Raw genomic sequence first — 26,352 nt, 5'->3', positions numbered from 1 at the left:
GATGTCCATCTGTTGACGACTCAGAAGGGTGCCTTGTCTAGCCAGAGCCTCAGCCAGCTGCTGGATGCTCACCTGATCCGCTGGGTCCATCTTCCTCTGGCAAGATCTTCTGTCAGGGTTTTAGTTGGGGAAAAGAGGACGCTGTCGCGGAAAACAGAGGCAAATTGACTTTAATAATAAACGAAGGTTGTCAGTGGTCCAGATTGTAGTACTGTAGTCCCCAGAGGTGTTTCCACCAACCACTGCCCCACTGCCACGTGGGTAAACCCTGAAAGGTATGCTGGCTAGGGGAGCGAACCCCGAACACAAACCTGCAGTTGGGGACAGGCAACAGGTGGTGTCCAGTAGACTGGATTACCGGCAGGCCCCTGCAGCCCATGCCACAGTGAAGGTCGTCGTGAGCTTCTCATGCCACTGGAAGTTATTCTGGCAGGTCGAAGATGGTGGAAGTGAGGACTGCGCACCCACACTCTCACCTAAATCCTTTCCTTTGCGCAAGCCCCTTGCTTCCCCCCCCCCCCCCCCCCCTAATCAAAGTCCTGTGGCGATATGGAATGGCGGTAGGCACAGGCCAAGGATGTGGCTGGGAGTGCCTAGTCAAACCATGCACACAGGCGGCAATGAAGTGACGGTCGTTGTGTTTGTGGGATGGAGCAGCGCAACACCTCGCCAGCTTTCATTGTGTCTGAGCAGCCCCACATTGCTCACCCCTGATGGGGAAGGACCTGGAAAAGGTGGTCCAAAAATTGTCTGCTCCCCTGACTTCAGATGGTTAACCGCAGCCATCGGGGCATCCCCCATTGCGGTCGAAAAAGCAAGAAGATAAAATTGTACATTGGCACATGGAATGTTCAGACCCTTCTGGACATAGCGAAACCAACCGATAGGCCTCGCCGAAGAACAGCACTTGTAACCCTTGAGCTTGCAAAGTATAATATCGATATTGCAGCACTCAGCGAGACTAGGCTACATGGAGAGGATTCCCTGACAGAAGTTGGTGCAGGCTACACCTTCTTTAGGAAGGGGGTTCCTGAAGGCACGTGCTGCATCCGTGGTGTGGGGTTTGCCGTGAAGACCCACCTACTGCAACACATCACCGAATCCCCTGTAGGCATTAGTGAATGGCTAATGGTATGCCGAATTCATCTGGCAAAGAAACGCTTTGCCACTCTCATCAGTGCCTATGCACCAACACTGGACACAGAGCCCAACATCAGAGAAGATTTCTATAGAAGCCTAGATGCAGCCATTCAGAAAACCCCAGTTACAGACAAACTAATTATTATGGGTGACTTCAATGCCAGAGTGGGTAGAGAACATCATGTCTGGAATAAGATCATAGGCCAGCACGGGGTGGGAAAAATTAACAGCAATGGGCACCGGCTTCTCTCCCTCTGTGCGGAACATCAGCTGGTCATTACAAGTACTATCTTCCAGATGAAAGACAGGCTCAAAACCACCTGGCAACACCCTAGATCAAAACAATGGCATCTTCTTGATTACATCATTGTCCGTCAAGTGGATAGACAGGATGTTCTTATTAACAGAGCTATGCGTGGGGCTGAGTGCTGGACTGACCATCGTTTGGTCAGGTCCAAAATTCGCCTAGACGTTCCACCCCGTCATCCTAAGATGGCCCCAAACTAAAGACTGAATTGTGCAGCACTAGGTAATCCCAACACCATAGGCACTCTTCGCAGACTCCTCGCATGTAGCCTTGCCCACTTACAGGGGGATGCCAATGACTGGCCAGCTCTCTCTGCAGCCATCCATTCTGTAGCCTCAGAAGCCCTTGGTACAAGAAAAAAATGTCACCAGTACTGGTTTGACAGTAATTCTGCGCAAATCCAATCATTTTTAGAAGAGAAGCATAATGCCCACAAAGCTCTCCTTTCCAACCCAGGATCCCTCAGTCTAAAATCACGCTTCACCAAGACCAGAGCTATAATTCAACAGGCTCTTCAGACCATGGAAGACAGCTGGTGGATGGAACAAGCGGAAGAAATCCAGCATTTTGCTGACTGCAATGATACCCAGGGCTTCTATGATGCCATTAAAACCTTATACGGTCCCAGGAGGAACCCCTGTTCGATCTGAAGATGGAAACAACCTCCTCAAGGACCGGCAAGAAATCATTGAGCGCTGGGCAAATCACTTCAAAACTACTCTTAATTATACAAACCGAGCTGATTTAAACATTCTTGATAAACTGCCAGACCTACCACAAATGCCACAACTGGATACCTTACCACACTTCTCTGAAACCCGACAGGCCATCAGGGGCCTAAAGAACAACAAAGCCCCAGGACCTGATGCCATTCCAGCTGAGGTTCTTAAAAACGGAGGTTATCTCCTTACACGCCGTCTGCACATCCTGATTACTCATATCTGGAAGTGCGAGAAAGTCTGTCAGGACTGGAAGGATGCTAACATTGTTGTCCTCTATAAGCAAAAAGGGGATCGAGCAGACTGTGGCAACAGCCGGGGAATCTCGCTTCTTTCCACCGCTGGGAAAGTACTAGCAAAGATCATGCTCAACCGACTGGTGGAATATATCTCAGAATTTACTCTTCCTGAAACACAGTGTGGCTTCCGGAAGTCCAGATCCACTATCGACATGATCTTTGTTCTGCGGCAGTTGCTTGAGAAGAGTAGAGAGCAGCATAGAGACCTCTACATAGCATTTATTGACCTCAGCAAAGCTTTTGATACCATAAGCCGTGAGCTGCTCTGGAAACAGCTCCATAAACTTGCTATACCACCCAAGTTTCTATCCATCCTGCAGCAACTGCACCATGGGATGCAAGCCAGAGTTCTTATGGGAGGACTCCAGTCAGAACCCTTCAAGGTAAACGTAGGGGTGAAGCAGGGATGTGTCCTGGCCCCAGTCCTGTTCAACCTCCTCCTCTCAGCAATCACCCGCCTTTTTCACCATGCCATGAAACACAGCGATGGCGTTCACCTGGAATACCGCCTTGATGGCAGCCTGTTCAACATCCGGCAACTCCAGGCCCACACAAAGACAAAAACCTGTCAAATCTATGAGCTCCAATATGCTGATGACTGTGCTGTCTTGGCACACAGCCCAGACTCCATGCAGCATGCTCTAGATACCATCTCCAGCCTGTATCAGTCTTTCGGTCTCCACATCAATGTCAAGAAAACTGAGGTCATGGCTCAGCTCTCCACCAAACTCCCCTCACCATCATTTTTTTGTATTAATGGGAGCCCTCTCAACCTTGCCCACCAGTTTACCTACCTTGGTTCTACACTTACATCAGACATGGAACTCTTGACATGGAAATTAATCACCGCGTCAACAATGCCGCATCAGCATTCGGGTGACTTCGGAAAAGGGTGTTTGATAAAAAAAATCTAAAGATCAGTACCAAAATTGCAGTCTATAATGCAGTATGTGTTTCCACCCTGCTCTATGGGGCAGAAACATGGACCCCATACAGGCGTCACATAAACAGCTTGGAGATGTTTCACATTAGGTGCTTGCAAAAAATCCTCAATCTGTCCTGGAAAGACCGAACCCCCCATACAGATGTTCTGTCATTAACTAACACCATTTGCATGTAAACTGCTTTGGCAAAAAGGCATCTGCGCTGGGTTGGGCATACTATCCGCATGCCTGGCCATCGTCTTCCCCACCAAACTCTCTATGGGCAATTGTCCAACTCTAAACGGGCTGCTGGTGGGCAGAAAAGGCGTTATAAAGATTATACTAAGGAACTCCTGAAGCACTGCAACATCAGCCCAAGTCAACTTGAGCCCCTTGCACTCATCAGACCAACCTGGCATGACATCTGCATCAAGGCAACTGAACAAATCAGCAACATCTTTTTTCAAAGAAGGGCCGAGAGACGTGCCCAACGACACCAGCGGGCAGCTGGAATCGCTCCAACATCAGGACACATTTGCCCCATCTGCAAGCGAGTGTGTGGCTCCCGCATTGGCCTTCACAGCCATATGAAGTGGCACCAACGTCAATGGCGTTGACTCCCCCAGGAGCAAGCGTCGTCATCGGACATGATGGACAGCTAAGAGAGTGAGAATACTGGCGAACGTATCGCTCAAAATAAACCAAAGGAGCGGACTGGATCGTTGTCGTGGGGCAGGCTGGGGTTGGGCGATGTGTAGAGTCGATCTTGGGGGCTGGGCAGGTCTCGTAGTCAGAGTACAGGTGGGGGTCAGGCGATTCACGTCGGGCGTCGAAGGGGCTGAACAGAAACTCGGGGTCAAAACAGCAGAAAACACGGAGTGGCAGAAACAGGGAAACGCTCAAACTCAGAGATAACTCTAGAAGATCTCGCATCAGGGTGCCTGATAGAATAGCCTCCCTAATTTAGAAACGACCTGCAACAGCTTGCGGTAGGTGGTTGCAACGAAAACCGGAGAAACCGGACTGCCCGGTGTAGCTGCGTAAAGCTGACAGCTTGTCAAAACGGAGAAGGTAGGATCAAGGAATCCCTGGAGACGTGGTCTTCCTGACGTCATCCGGGGATCCCTGGGGTTGATCCGTGACAAGTAGTTGACGTAATCTGTGAATGAAGGCTTTACAGTTCCACCTGTAGATATCAGTAAAACAATAATGGGACAGCTCTAATCCATACCTCCATTACTTCCACATGGGGCAATATGTAAAGCCTGCTTTTTCCAACAGACAATTTAAGTTTTCTCTCAGAGCCAGCCTGTAGCTTGTGCCCCTTGCCTGCCTTTGCCAACCAAACCCAATTATTAGGGGGTAACATTGGCAAATGAAATTAAGTCAGACAGTGTTCAATTCATTTCTGTTTTAGAGTTTTCTCCATCCACTGGTGACTCATGTACTGGTCTGCCTAAAGAAACAAGAAAACATATGCACATTAGTAACAAATTTTCTGCAATATATAATAAAAAAGTCACTCACTCATAGCTGACAGGTTGACTGAATATGACTACGGGCTTGCTGCTCAGTGCCTATATTATTTGATTTCTTTAAAAACAGCTTTTGATGATTGATAGATATGCTTTTGGATATTACATGTCTTAGCCTATCTAGCTGCCTATTATAAGACAACCATTGATCATAGGAATCAAGGTTTAATTTAAAGCCATTACCCACAGAGTTATGCAATGACGATCAGCACAAATAAACATGACTGGGTTGTAAAGATGAAAAATACTGAAAAATTATTGTAAAAATCATTTTAGTTGCTTCCAAAAGAATTTTAAGAGTTGATGTACTCCATACTATATTGCAGTCTAATGTTTACCTAATCCATGACTGAAAAACATCTGCAGATCAGCTTTATCAGCTGTAGAAGGAAGAATATCAAAATGAGGGCCGGGTAGCAGACAGCGTACAGGGTTTGCCCGCCTCCTAAGTGTTCCTGACAAACACAAATTGGAAAGAACTGATTGTTGCCGAAACAAACAAAGCAGCAGCCTAATTAGTGTGTCTTCATAAGGGCTTTATTCTACTGCTTGGGGCACGCCAAGGTTTTTAAGTATCTCATAGACGTGGTGCGCCATCATGTGGCCTGTTTGAAGCAAATCTTCATTCTTTCGGAAAGTAATAATGGAATAAATTATAGGTGTTTTTATTAGTGTGATCACACTATTGTTATCCGATATTACTATTATTATTTTTACTTCCTTTATTTAGACACTTTTTGCTACATTTGTTTGCCACAGTTTTGGAGAAACCAGTTTCAGCTTGTTTGTCCGGCGTCCTAAGAGTGCGCTTCGAAAACAAAGTCGTCTTGTCACACTTTATCACAGTCACCAAACTTGTATGAGACACCTCAGGGCAGCTCAACCAGCACATACATGAATTGAGGTATGACCCCGTATTCATCTGTTTCTTGTTTTTCACCCATCCCTTTTTCTCCCATTGGTGGCAATGCGGTTTTGGCCCCATAGAAATACACTGGTCATAATACAAGATATCCCACTGAGGCATGATTCATCCAACAGCCATTACACTTTAATAACTCAGACCAACTCATCCAACACATACATATCCATCCATCGTGATCAGAACTAGGGCTGAACGATATATCGTTATCGTATCTATATCTAGATATGAACTTTCAAGATATTACTATCGAAAAAAGCAACGATATAGACGACATAGATTTCCCCTCTCCGCGCTCGCCCCGCCCTGCATACAACTCTGGCAGTCACACAACGAACATCAGTTTTACGAGTGCCCTTGAATGCACCGCTAAAGACAGCGCGCACACACTACAGAGACAGCAGAGAAATTAAAAAGAAAGAAAATGAGTGCGGGAGATAATTCGGCCGGTGGTAGTGCAGAATCTGACTTGGTGCCAAAACATAAATCATCTTCCATTATTTGGAGGTATTTTGGATTCAGAAAAGACGATGTAAACCAGAATGACGTGTTGTGCAGGTCGTGCTTAACAAAAATTGCGACTAAGCAAGGTAGCACAACAAACATGTTTCACCACCTGAAACAACACCATCGCGTGCTGCATGAAGAGTGCATGACAATGAGAGAAACACCGGGGACTTCTCAGTCATCCCAAAATAAGCCAAAGCAAAGTTTGATTGCTGACGCGTTCAGTAGCGTTACGCCGTACGAGTCGACGTCCACCAGACACAAAGAAATTACAGACGCTATAACATACCACATTGCAAAAGACATGGTACCTGTGTACACAGTCTCAAAAGAAGGCTTTAAAAAAATGGTTCGGACGCTGGACAAGCGTTATAAAATACCATCCCGAACACATTTTAATCAAGTGGCCATTCCGAAACTTTATAATGAGTGTAAAATGAGTGTTGAATCCGAGCTCCGTGAAATCGATCATTTCGCCACAACCACGGACCTGTGGACGAGCCGGACAACTGAACCATACATAAGTTTAACAGTCCATTTTATCACAACAAACTTCGAACTCAAGACCCGCTGTCTGCAGACATCATTCTTCCCCGCGGAGCATACCGGGGATAATATAGCGGAGGAGATGAGAGGTGCGTTAGCAGACTGGAACTTGAAGGAGGACCAACAAGTTTGCGTGACAACTGATAATGCGTCGAACATGATAAAGGCTGTGGAGGTGAATGGCTGGACGCGCCTTCAGTGCTTCGGACACAGGCTACACCTGGCAATAGGTACGTTATGTTTATTTTTAATAACTTTGAGAGAGAGAGGTCTGTATGTGTGAGTGAGTGAGTGAGAGAGAGAGAGAGAGAGAGAGAGAAAACAATCTGCATTATTATGTGGTTATTTAGCTGTTGTAATATAATCATGAATTATTTTTGTACATCTATTTTTCCAAGAAAACGCAGTGAAAGGTGACAGCCGGATCAGCCGTGCAACAGGTGTCTGCAAAAAGTTGGTGTGCCACTTCTCACATAGCTGGAAAAAGAGAGTGGCACTTGAGCAAGCCCAGAAGCGCCTCAACCTTCCAGTCCACGAACTCATCACTGAGTGTCAAACTAGATAGGGGTCTAGGGTGCTCATGATTAACAGGATTCTGGAGCAGCAGAAAGCACTCCACGAGGTCCTCTCAGAGGACAGAAACACCCGGCACCTAATTCTTGGATATCAAGATCTGGATGTGCTGGAGTCAGTCAGCAAGGCACTGGGACCACTGCTTGAATTCACGGATGCTCTGTCAGGGGAGGATTACATTAGTGTTTCACACATCAAACCAGTACTCAGCCTGTTTAACACAACCATCTTGGCACCAGAGGAGGGTGATACAGACATGACCAAGTCCTTAAAAAAGAAAATTTTGGAGTACTTGAACAGCAAGTATGAAGAGAGAGTTACACAAGAGCTCTTGGATGTGGCATCCTTCTTAGATCCAAGACACAATACATCAGTGTCAACGACGTCCCCATCATCAAAGCCAGACTGGTGTCAGAGATGAAGATGATGGAACACAAGGTAAAAATAATGGTTAGAATGGAGTAAATGAGAAGAGTTCCTTCCATTTAAATGCATTATCTTACATTTTAGTAAATATTTAAGTTTAAATTTAGCTGAATTGTGTTGTTCATACAGTAATGATCATTCATATATAAAACTAATTAAATTCTTTTTTCTTGTTTGTTCTTTTGTTTTTACTATTTTCTAGCATTCTGTTGAGTGCAGAGAGACCAGAGTGGAAGAAGTTTCAACCCCACCCACCAAAAAGGCTAAGAAGTCGTTGGGAAGTTTCTTCAAAAGATCCACCGCAAGTGCAACAGTACCAATCGATCCCACTGCTGCCATAGAAACTGAGCTAAGTGCCTACATCCAGTCCCCCACAATTGACAACGATGAGGACCCCCTTCTGTGGTGGAGATTAACTCACAAAGTCAACTTTCCCCGGCTCAGCAACATGGCAAGAAAATACTTGTGCATGCAGGCCACCAGCTCTCCCTCAGAGAGAATTTTTAGTGCATCAGGCAACACTGTGAGTTGTCAGAGGTCCTGTCTGAAGCCAGACATGGTTAACAAGTTCCTGCCAAAGAATCTGTAGAAGTTGTGCTGCCTGTAACTACCTCTCTGTTAGTAGCAAATGCATTTTCTGCATACAGTTATGTGATCTTTTGAAGAATATAAATGTTGCACTTCAATGCACTTTCAGTGTTCCACCAGCTGCTGCATTTGTTATTTATTGTTAAAGCAGAGCTGCAGTAAAATGTTTGATTTGTAATTTATTTTTTTGGTAATTTATGTTAATGTTGATGACTGGCAGTGAGTTCTTAAAAATAAAACTACACTTTCCAAATTTTTTTGTATTATGATGTTTTTATTTTTCTGAGAAATGCTTGGTTTTCACCGAACCTGTAGTCATATCGTATCGTATCGATATCGAGATATCTGGCATGAAAATCGAGATATGAAATTTTGTCCATTTCGTTCAGCCCTAATCAGAACTAATCTTTTTGTGCTACGGCACAGCAATCACACACTCATTTTCTTCAGGAAATGCACTTGTATACAGTGCATCCTGAAAGTATTCACAGCGCATCACTTTTTCCACATTTTGTTATGTTACAGCCTTATTCCAAAACGGATTAAATTAATTTTTTTTAATCAACATTTTACACACAACACCCCATAATAACGTGAAAAAAGTTTACTTGAGAGTTTTGCAAATTTTTGCAGATCACTCATAATATAAATTGTCAATATGCGTAATTACATTTTTACTAGTCTCAATGAAATTAAAATATTAGACATGAATTGCAAAAGTGACACAATTTGTCCTAGGGAGAGTGATATTGTGATATCTAAAATGGCAGTTGTGGATAAGAATGCCATTGTGATATCCAAAATGGTCTTTTTGACTAGGGAAAACTGAGTTACGGATATCTGCAATACATATCCAGTCTAGTGATTAAATGTTAAAATGGTTTGCCATAGAAACTCTGTCGACTCAGTTCTGATGCACAGGTGCACACGCTTCGGACTGACACTGCTATTGTATCGGTCACGTAATTCCTCTTGAAACAATAAGCACGTCGATAAAGAGTTTTGACGAGAGCCATCATCTGTACTCAACACGATACAGAGAGTTGGCACCGAATGGACCATCACTAGCATTGGGTAATTAAGGGAATGAGGTGCAGCTGTCAGTCCTATGGGGAGTGAAAATGGCAAAGAAGGAGTGGTCGAGGTGCTGCTGTGCCTAATCTATCACTTCAGATGTCTGAATTCCTTCCTCCTGTGACACTCAGCTGTTAGGCTTGATGACGCAATCGCGATGAGTTACTCCGTAAGTTTCAAGTTACCTGTAACTCGTAAGTTTCAGGTTCACTCTTACTGCTGCCGCAAGTGTTCACATCAATAAAATACGCTTACAAATGTTTTTTAAAATTTGTTTTTATTAATTATCATTAACAACTTATTTGCATTTAGCTTGATAATACAACAGACATGTTTTATTAGATTATTAATGTATATTTAGCTCGATAGCAATATGGAACTAGTTCGCATTTCTCTGGATAGTACAACCGACATGTTCTATTAGTCAGCTCGATCAAATATGTTTACAAATAATTTTTTAAAGTGTCCTTTTATTATTATTAAAAAATCATTTACATTTAGCTTGATAGTACAACCAACATATTTTATTAGATAATTCATGTATATTTAGTTCAATAGCAATATGTTTGACCGATTACAACTGCATATTTTACTCTGTAAGAATTCTCAGTTACATGTTTTATTAGATTATTAATGTATATTTGTCATGCCCTGCATTTCTTCCCCTTCATTCTCTCCCTCCTGTGGCTATGATGGGCCACACCTGTTACCTGTTTAATCTTACCTCTCCTTACAGCCCTCGTGTGGATCACCCCAAGTGCCTCTCGTCTGCTCCCTCATGTGCCCTATAAAAAGTGTCCTTCAGTCCTGTGATCCCCAGTCCAGTCATTGATGTTGCTGCCTGCATGTGCTCCCCAGTGTGTCCTGTGTCTAGTGTTCTCTCCTGATCCTCCCTACCCCATTTTGACCCCTCGTGGTCTCTCTCTGTAGTGTTTCCTTTACTAAAGCTCCTTTTGGTTTTCCCCACGCTTGCCTACCTCTCTGTCCCAAGTGCCCTTAATGTGACATATTTAGCTCGATAGCAACAAGTTTTATACAAGTAACCAATAAAACATGTTTAAGATTTTTTTTAAATGTCTCTTTATTAATCATTTTCATGTAACTTGATAGTATAATCAACATGTTTCATCAATATATATTCACCTCGATAGTGATATGTTGCCCTAAATATGTGAATTTGTTGATGTAATAGTCATGATAGTTAAAACAAGGCTAAAGAGCTGAATATACATCAATAATGCAGTAAAACTGAATTGAATATACATTAATTTAATAAAACATAGCTATGAACTTAACTGTGTGTGTTGACTTGTTCAGTAAGGGGGGAACCTCTCTGTGATAGAAGCTTCACTCTTTCCCTATATTCATTTATTGCACTTCTCATTCTTTCCTAACTCCATTTGTTGCACCTTTGTCTTGCACCAGGCCTACGCCTGTGTATGTCCTCTTTCTGTCCTCTCCCTGCCTTCTGCCTATAAACCTGTACCATTTTCTGGAACAAAAAATTACAAATTCGACATCATTACACAGCTTCTCAAGCATGCTACATGCAACAGGTGTGGCTCACATGAGGGAGAGAACAACGAGGGGAAAAAATATGCAGGGCGTCTCAGCTGCTATACAGTACAAACGGTACAATCTCTTGTGTAAGGTACTATAGAATCAGATTCATTATATTATACAGGTCTGTCTTGGGAATAATGTTATTTAATGCATTTCTCTTTTCTCATGTAATCTGCATAACTGGGTGCTTCCTCCCCAGGCATTTAATCAGAATGTTTAGTTCTTTTGTTTTGTTGTTGTACTTGTCTGTAACAGCAATTTCTTTAATGAAATGCTCATTGTGGTCACACATGCCAATGCACCTCAGCATTCCTTCCAAGTTAGTGATGGAGCTAAGAGTAGAGATTGTCACTGTGATCTATGTCACATCTCAAGAAGGATGGAAACAAAGGCAGGCGTGTGTCACGACCTGATCGTGCCGCTCCTCCTGTGTGCCACGACCCCTCTTTAACCTCATGTGGAATCCTTTTGGTCACCAGCTGTATCTAGTCTTGTTTAATTGAGTCTGTGTATTTAAGTGCTTCCCGGTTAGTCTTTCCCCAGTCTTGTCACTGACAACTTGTATGTCACTGGCGTTTCCTCTGTTCCTGATTGTGGTTACACATAATAAATCCCGAGTTTTTACCCTTAACTCCTGGACTCTCGCACCTGTTTCCCTGCCGTGCCTCAGCGATACTTGACAGCTTGGGAAAAACCAAAAGGCTTTATTTAAACAAAAACAAAAAGCAAGGCGAAAGGAAATGGGCCACAAGGGGTCAAAATAGGGTAGGGAGAATCAGGCAAGAACACAGGGCAAACAGGGGAGCACATGCAGGCTGCAACATCAACAACCAGACTGAGGAGCTCAACACAGGGAGGCACTAAATACATCACTAGTGAGGGAGCAGACGAGAGGCACATGGGGTGATTCACACAAGGACTGTAATGAGGAGAGATTAAGTAAGTAACAGGTGTGGCTCATTAGAGCCACACAACAGCGAGAACAAGGGGAAAGGAATGCATGGTGTGACAATTGAGTAGTGACTTTAGGATTAGGTTTTTAGAAAAATGTATATAATGCATTCAGTAGCTGTGCTATGAAGTTGTGAGTGCCAAACATGGCCTACTTTGCCGCTATTTCAGCATGTCCTTTCTTTGCCAATGTGTTTGTCACCTCCTGTACTACATAAGAAGCTTCTTGTAGGAAAAAACAGAGGCCAATACATAAAATTGGCAAAAATGTGAGTGCAAATCCATGGTGTGTGATATTTGAAATGAAAGGCTGAAAACGGTTGTTGAAATAGCATGGACAGAGATTAATGCTGGTCCTAGACTAAAAAAGCCTTTCAAACCAGGTTAACTGAAATCTGCTTTCCCAGTCATAGTATGAACTAGTTCCAGACTTAGCCTAGTCCTGAATTAACTGAGTCAATTTCCTGAAGGAAGATTAGATGTACTCCAGGAGTAAAGGAGGGCTTAAATTAAACCTCCAAGGAGGCAGGTTTTACTTCAGATTAATGATTTCAGTCAATGGAGACACATGGATTACCTGGATTATTTCAATGAAGACTAACAAACTAGCCAGATAAATACTTATGGATAGCAATTACCCACTCAATACTTTTGAAGAAATCAAGTTTTAGTAATTGTTTTCACATGTATAAACAAAATGCTGTGGAAATAATTTCACTGCTGGAGCCCAGACTGGCATTGCTGTCACAAAGAGGAAAGCCTGTATCCCCGTCTCTCCAAGTGTCAGTCATTTTAAGGTTTTTTGCATCTGGTACCTTTCACAGTGAAACTGGAGATCCTGGGTCTGACCCCGGGTCTCCTCCTGGTTGGACATGGCCGCAACCCCTCCCTAGGGAGGCTTTAGCTCACACAAAATTGCTCCAGTGAGGATTGTTGCCATTGCTTGGCGTCCTCCTCAGCTCTGCATTTTTCTTGTTTTCTAAATGCTATTTACTAGTTTCTTTATAACTTGAAACACGCTGATTAAATCTTGCGATCTGGAACTACACCGACAGATTGTCTCGTGAATGGATGCTACTTACCTTGGTTAGCTAGGCAGAAACATTGGCGGAGCAAAACAGGGAAAAGACCCAGTATTCTAGTTAAACTGAGAAACCGACAACGTCGCTCCGCACTTCCTAGGATTGTCTTAGCAAATGTCCAATCTCTGAATAATGAGCTGGATGAACATGGGGCTAGATTGGCTTTCCATCGGGACATTAAGAAATGTAATGCACTGCAACACCTTTGTTTTCATGAAGACAAGACTGCATCCCTCTTACTAATGAATTTATTTGCACTGACAGGTCAATGGCCATTGTGATATAGTAGGAGACCCAGGTTGGCACCAAGGTATTGCTGCTCCCATTCTGTTGCGTAAGCAGGCAGGAAACATTTGGATGAAGTACTAAAGGTTGAAATGGCCGCTAATGCTAGGGAGCACTGAAGCCTATTGGACATCCCCACCTCCAGTAGTGACATTTAATGCTAACCACAACACCAGTGGTCCTTACAATCAGGTTGCCATTAACACCCCTGGGTGTGTGGGCCAATGCAACAATATAGACCAGGGCATTGGTCATCTGGAGATGAACAAGGTATGAGGAACACTAGCATAATGAACACAGTGGCCATCAGAAGAAAGTCCTCATACCATCAGTGTAGTTCCACAGGCCTATAATACAGATTCAAACCTCAGCACTGTGCCAGAGGCATCCTGCCCAGTTGACGACCACTGAGGGTGATTTCTGATTGGCTGGCTAATACCAAGGTCAGATTTACCAGAGCAGAGGCCCAAGTAACTGGTGGTCTACCAGGAGAAGTAGCCTGAGTAACTGGTCTAACCTGAGAAGTAGTCTGGGTCACTGGTCTGACTGAAAAATAGCCTGCACCTGGGGAGCCCGAGTTACTGGTTCAGTCTGATAAGTAGCTAGAGTCATTGGTCTACCTGATAAGTAGCTTGTACCAAAGGAGTCTTTACGGGAAAGAGACTTTAGCTGAGCTTTGCAGTTATGTTCTATAATAGGAGAAGCAGCACTAATCCCTCTCATGCAGTGCCTTTGTCCTGAGGCTGGTAGTAAAACACGCTGTATTGGCTGGTTTGCTTGGGGACTATAGTATGCTGAAATCACTTGCAACCCTCAGTCCTGATCTGACAACATACTGTTAGAGGGCCCTGAGAAAGGACCCTCCAAATGGTGCCAATAGGTCAATAGGGGCTGCTACAGCAACTAGACATGTCTCTGAACCTGCAAAAACCGTACTGTTGACATTTTCATCATTTGTCTTTGACAATACTTTTTACTTTGAGTTCTGTGACTCATGCCAAATCAAAATATATTTACTGTTAAGGAACAGCCATTTGCATTTTTAGCGATTTCCATATATTAAAAAAAGACATATTTCTTCTTGTCCTACATTCTCCACCCATCATAGACATAACTGATATAAATCAAATCAGCAGACTGCCCTTAAAATCATTCAAAAAAGCCCAAATTATAACTGTGCCACCCCCATTTCTATCAGACAGCTATATCTCATGTATGCTTCAGCCAATCATCACCAAATTTGAATCTCTACTGTAGTAAAGGACTATGGATAGACCCTCCGAATTTGGGGCCAGTCAGTCAATGGAGGCGCTACAGCAACTGAACATGTGTCTCTGGATATGCAGCAAGATGACGGCGTGCATGGTCGCAGCAGCTCACGGCTCTCCTTTTCAGTGCTCTATTTAGTTGTTTTTGTACTTTTTTCTTGGTTGATTGTGCAACTACTACACCCATCAGAACCTTATAGACACCGGTGTCCAGTACCAGACATCTATTCTGAGTGTTTTTCATCACACACACAGCATCCCAGACAACATAGCGAGACCAGCGGGCTCTCTGTGGGTTGTTGTCGGGTCTAGGAGACGGCGCAGATGGAGGAGGGAAAGGAGGCAGAAGCGGGGCCGCAGATCCGGTGTTATGCTAAGGCTAAAGAAACATCTGCACAAGCCACCTCTACTGAGCCTGTATCTCACCATTGCCAGATCCCTGGTGCATAAAACGGATGACTTGGAACTACAACTCGCTGGAAATCGCTTTGTTCGGGACTGCTGTGTTTTGGTTATCACTGAAACCTGGCTTCACCCGGGGATACCCGATGCTAGCATGCAGATAGCAGGTTGCACTCTGCTCCGCTGGGACAGGACAAAGGAATCTGGTAAGAGCAGAGGAGGGGGGCTCAGTATTAATTATAGACAAACACTGTTCCCCTGACCTCGAGTACATGTCCATAAGATACTGGACTTTCTTTCTACCAAGAGAGCTAACAGTAGTGACTGTCATGGCTGTGTACATTCCACCTGACGCCAATGTAACCACGGCGTTCTCTTTCCTGCTGAACACCATTAATGAACAGCAGCGGGCCCACCCTGATGGTCTTCACATAATTGCAGGAGACTTTAATAAGGCCAACTTGAAGACTGTACTCCCGAAATTTTATCAACATATTAAGTGTTCTTCTAGAGGGGAGAACACTCTGGACCACGTTTACTCTAACATCAAGCATGCATACAGAGCCATACCCCTCCCCGAACTCGGCCAGTCTGACCATCTTTCTCTCCTGCTCTCCCAGCTTACACCCCTGTTACAACCTGGCCTGAGAATGCACTCTCCACATTATAGGACTGCTTCGAACAGACAGACTGGGACAAATTTGAACACCAAGCGCTAGAAACATTCACAGGAATTGTACTGGACTATATCAAGTTCTGCATCGGAAATGTTTCTGTGGACAAAAACATTTGAGTTTTCCAAAACCAGAAACCCTGGATGACCAGCCAGGTCCGTACACTCATCAGAGCCCACGATGCTGCTTTCAGGTCAGGTGACAGAGCCACTCTGAAAAGTGGAATTAAAAAAGCCAAGATGGACCATAAGAGGACCATGGAGTCCCACCTGTCCAGCCAAAATACACGGGAGGTGTGGCAGGGAATAAGAACATAAGGAATTTACAAACGAGAGGAGGCCATTCGGTCCATCAAGCTCGTTTGGGGAGAACTTAACTAATAGCTCAGAGTTGTTAAAATCTTATCTAGCTCTGATTTAAAGGAACCCAATGTTTTAGCTTGCGCTACACTAGCAGGAAGACTATTCCATACTACACGCTGTGTAAAGAAGTGCTTCCTCAAGTTTGTTTTAAAATGTTCTCCCACTAATTTCCACTTATGGCCACGAGTTCTAGTATTTAAACTAATATTGAAATAGCCATTTGGCTGAACAGCATCCAGACCCGTTAGAATCTTATAGACCTGGATCATGTCCCCCCTTAGTCTCCTTTGCTCAAGGCTAAACAGATTCAGCTCAGCTAACCTCTCTTCATAAGACATTCCTCTAAGACCAGGAATCATTCTCGTAGCCCTCCGTTGCACCTTTTCTAAGGCAGCAATGTCCTTCTTAAGGTATGGTGACCAAACCTGCACACAATATTCTAGGTGGGGTCTTACCAAGGAATTATATAAATGTAACATCACCTCCCTTGACTTAAACTCACACACCTAGAGATATAACCCAACATTCTATTGGCCTTTCTTATTGCTTCCCCACACTGGCGAGAGTGGGACATGGAAGCATCAACATACACACCGAGATCTTTCTCGTAATCAGCTACCTTTATTTCAGTGGAACCCATAAAATATCTGTACTTTATATTTCTGCTCCCTGCATGGATTACCTTACATTTATCTGTGTTAAATTTCATCTGCCAAGTATCAACCCACCTTGGTGTCGTCTGCAAATTTAACCAGTTTACTGTATGTATTGGTGTCAATATCATTAATGTAAATTAGGAACGATAGTGGTCCTAAAATTGAACCCTGCGGTACCCCACTATGAATGCAGGCCCACTGTGACATTGTGCCTCTAATAACTGCTCGCTGCTTCCTGACAGTTAACCAGTTTTCGATCCAAGCTGCCACAGTTCCTAAAATCCCTGCAGCTTTGAGCTTTAGCAAGAGCCGTTTGTGGGGGACAACATCAAAGGCCTTCTGGAAATCTAAGTAGATCACATCGTAGGCCTTCTTGTGATCAATTTCACTTGTAGCTTCCTCAAAGAACTCAAGTAGATTCGTTAAACAGGACCTACCTCTCCTAAATCCATGTTGGCTATCCCTCAGAATGTTATTTGCATCCAGGTAATCTACCATTTTTACTTGGATTATAGCTTCCATTATTTTTCCAGTAATGCTAGTTAAACTGATTGGCCTAAAGTTTGCTGGATTACTTCTATCCCTTTTTTTTGAATATGGGTGTTATATTAGCCTGCTTCCAATCTGAAGGTACCACACCCGCAGATAACGATTTCTGGAATATTAAAGTGAAAGGTTGGCTAATAATATCTCTCATCTCTTTTAAAACTATAGGTAAGATACCATCAGGACCCTGCGATTTATTTATTTTGAGTTTAGCTAGGCTTAGTACCACATACAATACATAACATCACAAACTACAGAGGCTGTGATGCAACAACAGGGGATCTGAGTGCACCACTAGCAGAGGAGCTAAACTGCTTCTTTGCTCGCTTTGAATCAACACAAAAGCAGCACTCACCTGCTTCAGCCCTGCTCCCACCCCCACTGGGTTCCTGCACCACTCCACTCACTGTAAAGGAGCACGATGTCAGACGGGTGCCCTTGGCAGTGAACCCTAAGAAGGCTGCCGACCCAGATGGAGTTCCTGGTAGGGTGCTCACCCTCATCTCACCAAAATCTTCAACCTCTCCCGAGCCCAGGCAGTCACTCCATCCTGCCTAAAATCAGCCACTATCATACCAGTGCCGAAGAAGTCTCCCAACACCAGCCTAAATGATTATCACCCTGTGGCCCTCACTCCGGTAATCGTGAAGTGCTTCGAGAGATTCCAGCACATCAAGGACTATCTCCCCAAAGACTTCGATCCCTACCAGTTTGCATATCGTGCTAACAGATCCACAGAAGATGCCATTGCCGTAGCTCTCCACTTTGTGCTGAGCCATCTGGAACAGCAGCAGAGCCATGTCCGGACAATCATTCCTGACATTCTCATCAGCAAACTGGTCACTCTAGGCCTCCCCCCTCTCACATGTGTCTGGATAAAGGACTTTCTTACCAACCGGCTACAAACTGTGAGACTCACACCCCCCCCTCCTCCATTCGCACACTGAACACCGGATCCCCACAAGGCTGTGTGCTGAGCCCCCTCCTATACTGTCTCTATACCCACGACTGTAATTCCGGCCCACAGCAACAACCTCATCGTCAAGTTTGTTGACGACACCACAGTGGTCGGAATCATTTCAAAGGGAGACGAGGCAGCTTACAGAGAGGAGGTCCTGAAGTTGGCAGCCTGGTGTTCAAACAACAATCTGGCTCTGAACACCAAGAAAACCAAAGAGATGATAGTCGACTTCAGGAGGCACAGCACCGACTTAGCCCCCCTCTATCAACGGTGAGTGTGTGGAGAGGGTCCGTACCTTCCGGTTTCTCTGCATGCTTATCGCCGCTGACATCTCCTGGACACAGCAGTTACTAAGAAGGCTCAGCAGCGGTTACACTTCCTAAGGATCCTCAGAAAGCACAACCTGAACTGCAACCTGCTACTGACCTTCTACCGCTCGTCCATCGAGAGCCTGCTGACATACTGTATCACAATACGGCACGGCAGCTGCACCATGGAAGACAGGGAGAGGCTTCAGAGAGTAGTAAAGGCAGCACAGAAGATCATCGGCTGCCCTCTCCCCTCCCTGATGGACATTTACACCTCCCGCTGCCCCAGCAGAGCAAAAGACATCATCAAGGACAGCTCCCACCCTGACAGCTCCCACCCTGACAGCTCTCACCCTGACAGCTCTCACCCTGACAGCTCCCACCCTGACAGCTCCCACCCTGACAGCTCTCACCCTGACAGCTCTCACCCTGACAGCTCCCACCCTGACAGCTCTCACCCTGACAGCTCTCACCCTGACAGCTCCCACCCTGACAGCTCCCACCCTGACAGCTCCCACCCTGGCTCTGATCTGTTTCACCTGTTGCCCTCAGGGAGGTGCTACAGGTGCATCACAGCAAGGACAAACAGACTCAAGAATAGTTTTTTCCCAATAGCCATAACCACTCTAAACTCATACATGTTTAACATACATCTAACCCCCCCAATCCCTGGACTTCCTTCTATCCATCAACTGTGCAATATCCAATATCTAAATGGTATTGATAATAACTGTGCAATATGTGTATACTGAACAATATCATTACTCTGTGTCCAACATGCACTACTCACTGCACATGATCATCATTACTGTGAAATATTTAAATAATGTGCAACTACCCACACTGCATATCACACTGTGTGTGTGTGTGTATATATATATATATATATATATATTGTATATATATAAACCTATTTAGTTATTTATTTTTTCCATATGTATATAGCACAACAGAACTTTTTGCACTATTTGTTTATTGTTTGTTGTGTGTTCTACATACGTTTGCACTGGAGGAGCTGCTTTTAAACTCATTGTACATGTGTATAGTGACAATAAATGGCATTCTATTCTATTCTATTCTAAACCTGCAAAACCAGCACAACGGATATTTTCATCATTTGTCTTTGACTATCATGTAAGTCAGAAAATCCAACCCAACCCAGACAGTCATTGGGTGGGGGGGGGGGCAAACATTGCAGCATTTAGCATTTGAGCCTATATCTCCTGACCTGTTAGGCCTAGACTCTAAATTGTTTTTTTTCTTTTTTTACCACAGATACAATGGTCCCTGCCCTACCAACTTGCCAATCACAATATTAATCTCCGTCCAAAAAATTGTTTCAGCCAATTTTTCTAATTTCAAAAACTTAGTCTTAGCTTTTCCGACCGAATCTGACAAATGTGATGTCAGACCAATCAGAACCCTGAGCTGATGAATAATTGTCAAAAAATCTTTGACATTTGTCTATCGCATGGCCACTACTCATGCACAATCTCAACATAAATCATGCCAGTTTTAATCAGACAGGTGTTACTCAGCAATTCCTTCTCTAGCTGGGCTCTCAGCGGAGGCGGACACACTTCTCTCCCTCTCCCTCCCCTTATCTTCCCCGCTCTGCTCCTCTCGTCTCGTCTCGTCTACTATACTTGAGAGACTCTCTCAGCCCTACTCTTCAAAACTAAGGAAATTATGGATTTAATCAACTGGTTTCTCAATGCAATTGACACCATCTTCTCGACGAGAAGCCCAGGTTCGGGGGAACCTGACTGTCCTGCAGGAACGTACGCAGCTGGCTACACGATGGACGGATGGGAGAACTGGAGGGTCGTGTGTCTGGCAGCTCTGTCCGTGGAGGACATCGAAGATATCTACCTATTCGGAACCATGATTACAGGTCTGATGCTGATTGGATTAGGCATCACCCTGGTTTATCGGAAATTGAAGAAAACGGTGACAGCTGCTCAAAGCCCCACTAGGCTGGCCGGGATGATTGACGGACTTGGGAGAGCTGTTGGCGCTCAAACTATGGCTATAGATCGCAAACTGGATAACATCACTGTGTCTAATGACCGCAGATTTAATAACATCACCGTGACTATGGACCACAGATTTGATAACATCACGGAGAAGCTCACGGCTCTGCAAAGGATTTTGGATGGCGGAGACCAGCATGGACATTAGAGGGGCTGCGAAATTACAGTTTCTCGCCCGAAAACCCAAACAACCCCATTCTATCTGCTTTTGGCTCCCCCCTAATCAGCACTGGCCTTGGCTAAGGCCGCTGCTGAATTCAACAACTCCCCCTGAAGAACAAGGCAGTGAGACTCTCTTGCATTCCTCTCCCCCAACCACAAGGACACCCTACCCCCATCCCACGCCTTCGCTGCTTCATACCCCCAGCATGAACAGGCGGGTCTGTGACCAGCGCCGTTTGGTTGCAGGACCGGACTGATGTTTGTCTATGCTGGACTACCTCCACCTCCCCATTCCCCTCCCCTATTGCCGGTCTCGACTTTAATGTTGTAAGATGTGGTGACTATGTGCTTATGTTGCTGAGGTGTTTTTTTTCTGTTCCTACATTGTACTCCCTACTGGAGTATAGTCTGGGGGCTGTTTTTTTTAATTCACCTCCACTCTCCTCACGTAATCTTGTTCCCCTGTCTTCCTGACCTGTCTACCCCCTGTAATGTGATGTTTGAATATGTATGGTCGGGTTGATGGCCTGCTGGCAAGATGGCGCTGAAGTGACGGCAGCCTTGGAACTAAATTTCCCGGAGGAACCTTCCCGAGGGATTAAAAAAGTACTATATTTATCTATCTATATCTACATATATATCTAAGAATTTCAGTTGGAAATAGAAGTTGTATTATAGTCAGCTGATGACACCACCTTGATTTTAAGGGACATGAACCAAAATCCCCTCGTATAGGTGTCATAGATGTAAGACAAGGACGGTCTAAAAGCCTACCTTGAAAATGCAATCTGCCTTGCTTAGTAATTCTAACCCTACAGTACATCTGGTATTTGGTTGAAAAACTGAAACTTTACTATATTGTGGTTCTATAGGTTACAGGGAAAATCTGGATTCCTGTCACAGCTGTAGGTGATTGGGGTAAAAAAAAAATCAAATCATATCAGACTGGTTTGACCAGACAGGATTTTCTTTTAATTCCAGGCATATATGGCATTCTATGATGATCATACAAGTACATGAGCATGTCTATTACTCAAACATGGGTTTGGTGGAAAAAACACCATGACGACTAATGAACAATAAAGTGAATCATTATGGGAACCAACACCCATCTTGTACAGTATATAAGAGAAGTTGTTTCCAGACAGGTTGTCATACCTGCCAAGTTGTCATTTGTAAGCCGATACTGTAAAGTGAAGTTAGTTAAATCAGAGGCGATAATGAGTAAGAGGAAATGCGGGGAGGTTAGTGGTCCTAGTGGAAAGAATTACGACCAGGTGGTAAGTTCTGTATCTTCAGATTGTTATAAGGAGGACTTTGACCTTCCTATATTTGCAGTATATGAATTTGATTTTTGTTTATTGTTTTACTTGAGCTATTCTATATCGGTAATGTAAGATCGTCCTGATTGATTAATGATGGTGATTAGTCATTCTCTAAGTGTTACACGTTTGTTTATTTCATAATAAGTTTGATATTTTTTAAGTCAGATGTTATATTTTTGGTTTTAGTTGAACTATTTGTTGTGTTTTCATTTAGGACATACATACCAAATAATGCCCTAAAATGGCCAGCAGCTGGGGGGGTGGGTGCTATTGACTTATTACTAGCATTCATCGGGTGCTACCTTGACAATCTTTTGCCTAATTAGGTTTGTGTTAATAGACAACCATTCATGCTATTGGAAATACTGAACACTGATGTAGGCATAGTGTTGGAATGGCTGTGCATCACCCACAGTGGATCACCAATAATAAAGAGCATAAGCCTCCTTTTCATCCTTTTCTTTGCAGATGAAACCGTTCACCATCGGTATGCCATCACGGCTGTTGTTGCTGGAGGATGAAGCCCTAAAGCCCGGAGCCGCCTTTCCATTCGTAAAGGTATTTTTAAAATGTGCATAAAGGTATTTTTAAAATGTGCATCCAGGGTTGCATGGATCTTTAAGGACTTATCAGGTTCTGCATAGATTGCAAATCTAGTTTTGTCCCATAATGATCAAAGGGGTGATATATTACCGTACTGTAAGAATTTAGTTCAGTAAATGGTTTGCAGTCGATACGGCAGCATTCGGCAGTATGATGTCTCCTTAGGCTCTGATGATGGTGAACGCCAAACTGCATGAGCTGTACCCCGACAGTGAGGAGCGGTTTGACGTTGTTCTCATGACTGAAAATCAGGATGAGAAGCGTGTCAAGAAATGCATCAAATACCTTGGTGGGTATTTTGGAATTTCAGTCCAGGTTCATCATCTACTTTGGTGGATGTAAAGATTCAAGATTCAAAAGTTTTTATTGTCATTTTGTCAATACATCAGCTAGTAAAACATCAAATAAATTATGAAGAGACTATATAAAAAACACAACATACAGTTTCAGTCCCTAAAATATCAAAAAGAGACCCTAACATTAAAAACAGCAACATAAAGCCATATTCAGAAATGTAACATTACACAGAGCTTCTTCCTCCACTTCTTCTTTCTACTGCACAGTCCAGGAGCGACTTAAGTAACACATTGCAGCGCATGACATGTATTTGACACATAACTGATCTTGAATCTTGAACTTACAACACAAAGAGAAGGGAACTGGAGGGACCTGCCAACCAAAAATAAGGCCAACCATCAGTTCCAGATATGTCCCTGTAAACCTACTACGAGAAAAGCAGCCCATTAAAAACCCTGCAAAGAGAAGCACAGACAACCTCCAACCCCCTCTAACATCAGCAGTAAACAAAAACGACTCTGTGCAGACAGGAAGGTTGTTATTTGTTCCATTCCCCCCCCCACCTGCTTTGGTCATGGACCTTTATAGAATTGCTATTAGTGCCAGGTGGACAGCATCACGGTCTGAATTGAGAACATCACAAATGAACAAAAACTGGCACATAACAAAACGCCAGTAGAGGGCGCATGTCACAGCGCTGTGGATAAAATGGCCTGCTAAATAAATACATTGTAATAAAGTGCAGGAGTACACTTTCACAAAGCCAACAACAAACAATAAAGTTTACCTAGAATATCCTAAAATCCAATTAATACTGCACCTTGCAATTGATATTGTTCTTAACCTACTTTAGTAACAAAACCAACATACTAGTTAAAATATGAGTTTTTTAAAATGAGCATTGCTTCTGTACCATATTTAAAAAAAGTATAAAATAACTACCATTTTATATTCAACTGAAATGTTATGCTAGTTATACTCTTTAAAATCTAACCACATATAAGTAATAGGTCTTATATGAAAAAATAATTTCATGAGGACTCTAATATCTGTTTTGTATGTATCCTTTGTAGGTTTACCTACTGAAAGGATCTCTGTGCCTGGTGAGAAATGCCTAACTGAACTTCTGAAGAAATTTAAGATTGATCTCTACTTGTCCGATTACAAGGAAAAGGTCCAGGGAGCCAATGTGGCAGGTAAATAGAATTTTCTGTTACATCAAAAGGCTCTTCAGGCGAAGCCATTTAAGTTGACTTGATTAGTGCTTGTTATTACCATTACCTTAAGACAGTGTTACTCAAAGTGTGGTCCGCGGACCACTAGTGGTCCGTGAGCGACCTCAAGTGGTCCGTGAAGTGATATCATCTCTAAAAAAAAATACCTAACCTAACATTGACTGAAGGGTAAAGCGAATTTATTCTCGGAACAAAAATGTATACATTTTATTTAAAAAAATGTATAAAAATAAATGTAGGCTAAAACCAGACATACAGTCAGTGATGCAAAATATGCATCAGCACCATTCCTCCCATTAAAAGAGGGGAAGTTAATTGTCAAACGACCAGATGCAGTCTATCTGCATTTAAATAACAGTGTTTTGTTAGATTTTGTTAAGGCTGCTTTTCACCAGAGCCAATTAGTTTATTACTTCTTCATAACAGTCATGTTACTTGCCATTTTGAATGTGTGAAAATTGAAAACAATATTTCGAACAGGAAACTTTAAATAAAATTGAAAAAGAAAAAAAAAACATTCCAAACCATTGGTTAACCATTGTTAGATGTTTTGTACAATAAAAGGTTCAAAACATTTATGCTTTTTTTTTCCTTTTTTTTTTTTTTTAGCGTGGGACGGGGGTGGTTGGATGTGGTCCCTGATTTTTTTTTTTTTGAGAAAGTGGTCCTTGGTCTGAAAAAGTTTGAGTAACACTGCCTTAAGAGGTATATTAGACATATAAGGTATTTATAGCTATAGAACTGATCTGTGATTACTGATTTGCGCTGGAAGAAAGAAGGTCTGTCTTGGTAATGCATTTAAAAAATAAGACATATGACACTTTCTCACTATCATGATCTGCATAACAATGGCCCACTGACCTAAAGCACCTAACAATGTATTTTGACGATATTGCAGCTGCTACCATGTTCAGCCCTAAAAACGCAATTGAACCCCCTGACACCCAGTTGCGTTTGGCCTTCGATGGTGACGCCGTCATCTTCTCTGATGAGTCGGAGAGAATTTTCAGCGAGAAGGGTTTAAATGCCTTCCTTGAAAATGAGAGAGCAAAGGAAGACCAGCCCCTGAATCCAGTAATTTATTATATATATATAAGAATTGTTTTATGTACAGACAAAATGTATTTGTTGATCCCCGAGGGATATTCCTGTGCATAAAGGTACATAAAGTGCACAGATACACTCAGTGATTTTACAGGGCTTTGAGTTTTATTTTTATTATCATTATGTATTATTAGTTGGATTTAGTGTTTATTTTGTGGTATGAGACTGAACTTTACTTTCTGAAAGTGTATGAGGACCAAATTCAGTATTTTGTATCTTTACTGTACTTTGGTATGAAGCAGCAACAAAGCTCATTGGCTCTCAGCTGACTCATCTGTATCCACCTGGTACCTGCAGGGTCCTCTGAAATGCTTCTTGGAAGCCCTGAGCAAACTTCAGCGCAAGTTTCATGACAAGGGCATGAAGGAGTGCCCGATCCGGACCTACCTGGTGACATCCCGCGGCGCTGCCAGCCAAGGGTTCCGAGCACTGAACACCCTGAGGAGCTGGGGCCTGGAGATGGATGAGGCTTATTTTTTATCTGGGGCCTCAAAGACGCCCCATCTTCAGGTGATACGCCCACACATCTTTTTTGACGACCAGTCGCATCACATCCAGGGAGCTGTTGAGAATGGGATAATTGCAGCACTTGTGCCTTATAATATCACAAAGAATTATCAAGGGGAGACTCATTGAGAAGACCCCCAAAACAAAACCAGGAACGGGGCTGTGAGGAATAGCATTGTATTCCCCGTAGAGCTCTGTCATGTGCTCCACCAGCCTAATCCAAACTGTACAAGTTCTAGAAGTACGAGATGGATCACCTGGAAATTTGAAAGTCAATAAATGTGATTTTACCTGAATGCTCTGAGTCTTGCTGTTGTAAGGTGGTTACTTGTATACTGTGTGTATGTCTTAATGTCCATGTCTGAAAATGTTATTCATTGTGTTTATATATTTTATAGGTTTAAATATTCATATTATATTGATTTCTCTTTTGTTTTATGACCAACATTTGACATAACAGTAAGAATTA

At 43.3% G+C, this 26,352-nt stretch overlaps 1 pseudogene; it reads left to right on the top strand.

Moving 5' to 3' along the window:
• Nucleotides 1-26,179, top strand: part of LOC140581028 (cytosolic 5'-nucleotidase 1A-like) — a 63,878-nt pseudogene extending 37,699 nt beyond the window's left edge.
• Nucleotides 26,180-26,352: the final 173 nt, after the last annotated feature.

The sequence above is a fragment of the Paramormyrops kingsleyae genome, chromosome 19 (genome assembly GCF_048594095.1).
Source record: "Paramormyrops kingsleyae isolate MSU_618 chromosome 19, PKINGS_0.4, whole genome shotgun sequence".
Classification (NCBI taxonomy): domain Eukaryota; kingdom Metazoa; phylum Chordata; class Actinopteri; order Osteoglossiformes; family Mormyridae; genus Paramormyrops; species Paramormyrops kingsleyae.
This window is presented reverse-complemented; position numbering and strand designations above follow the sequence as displayed.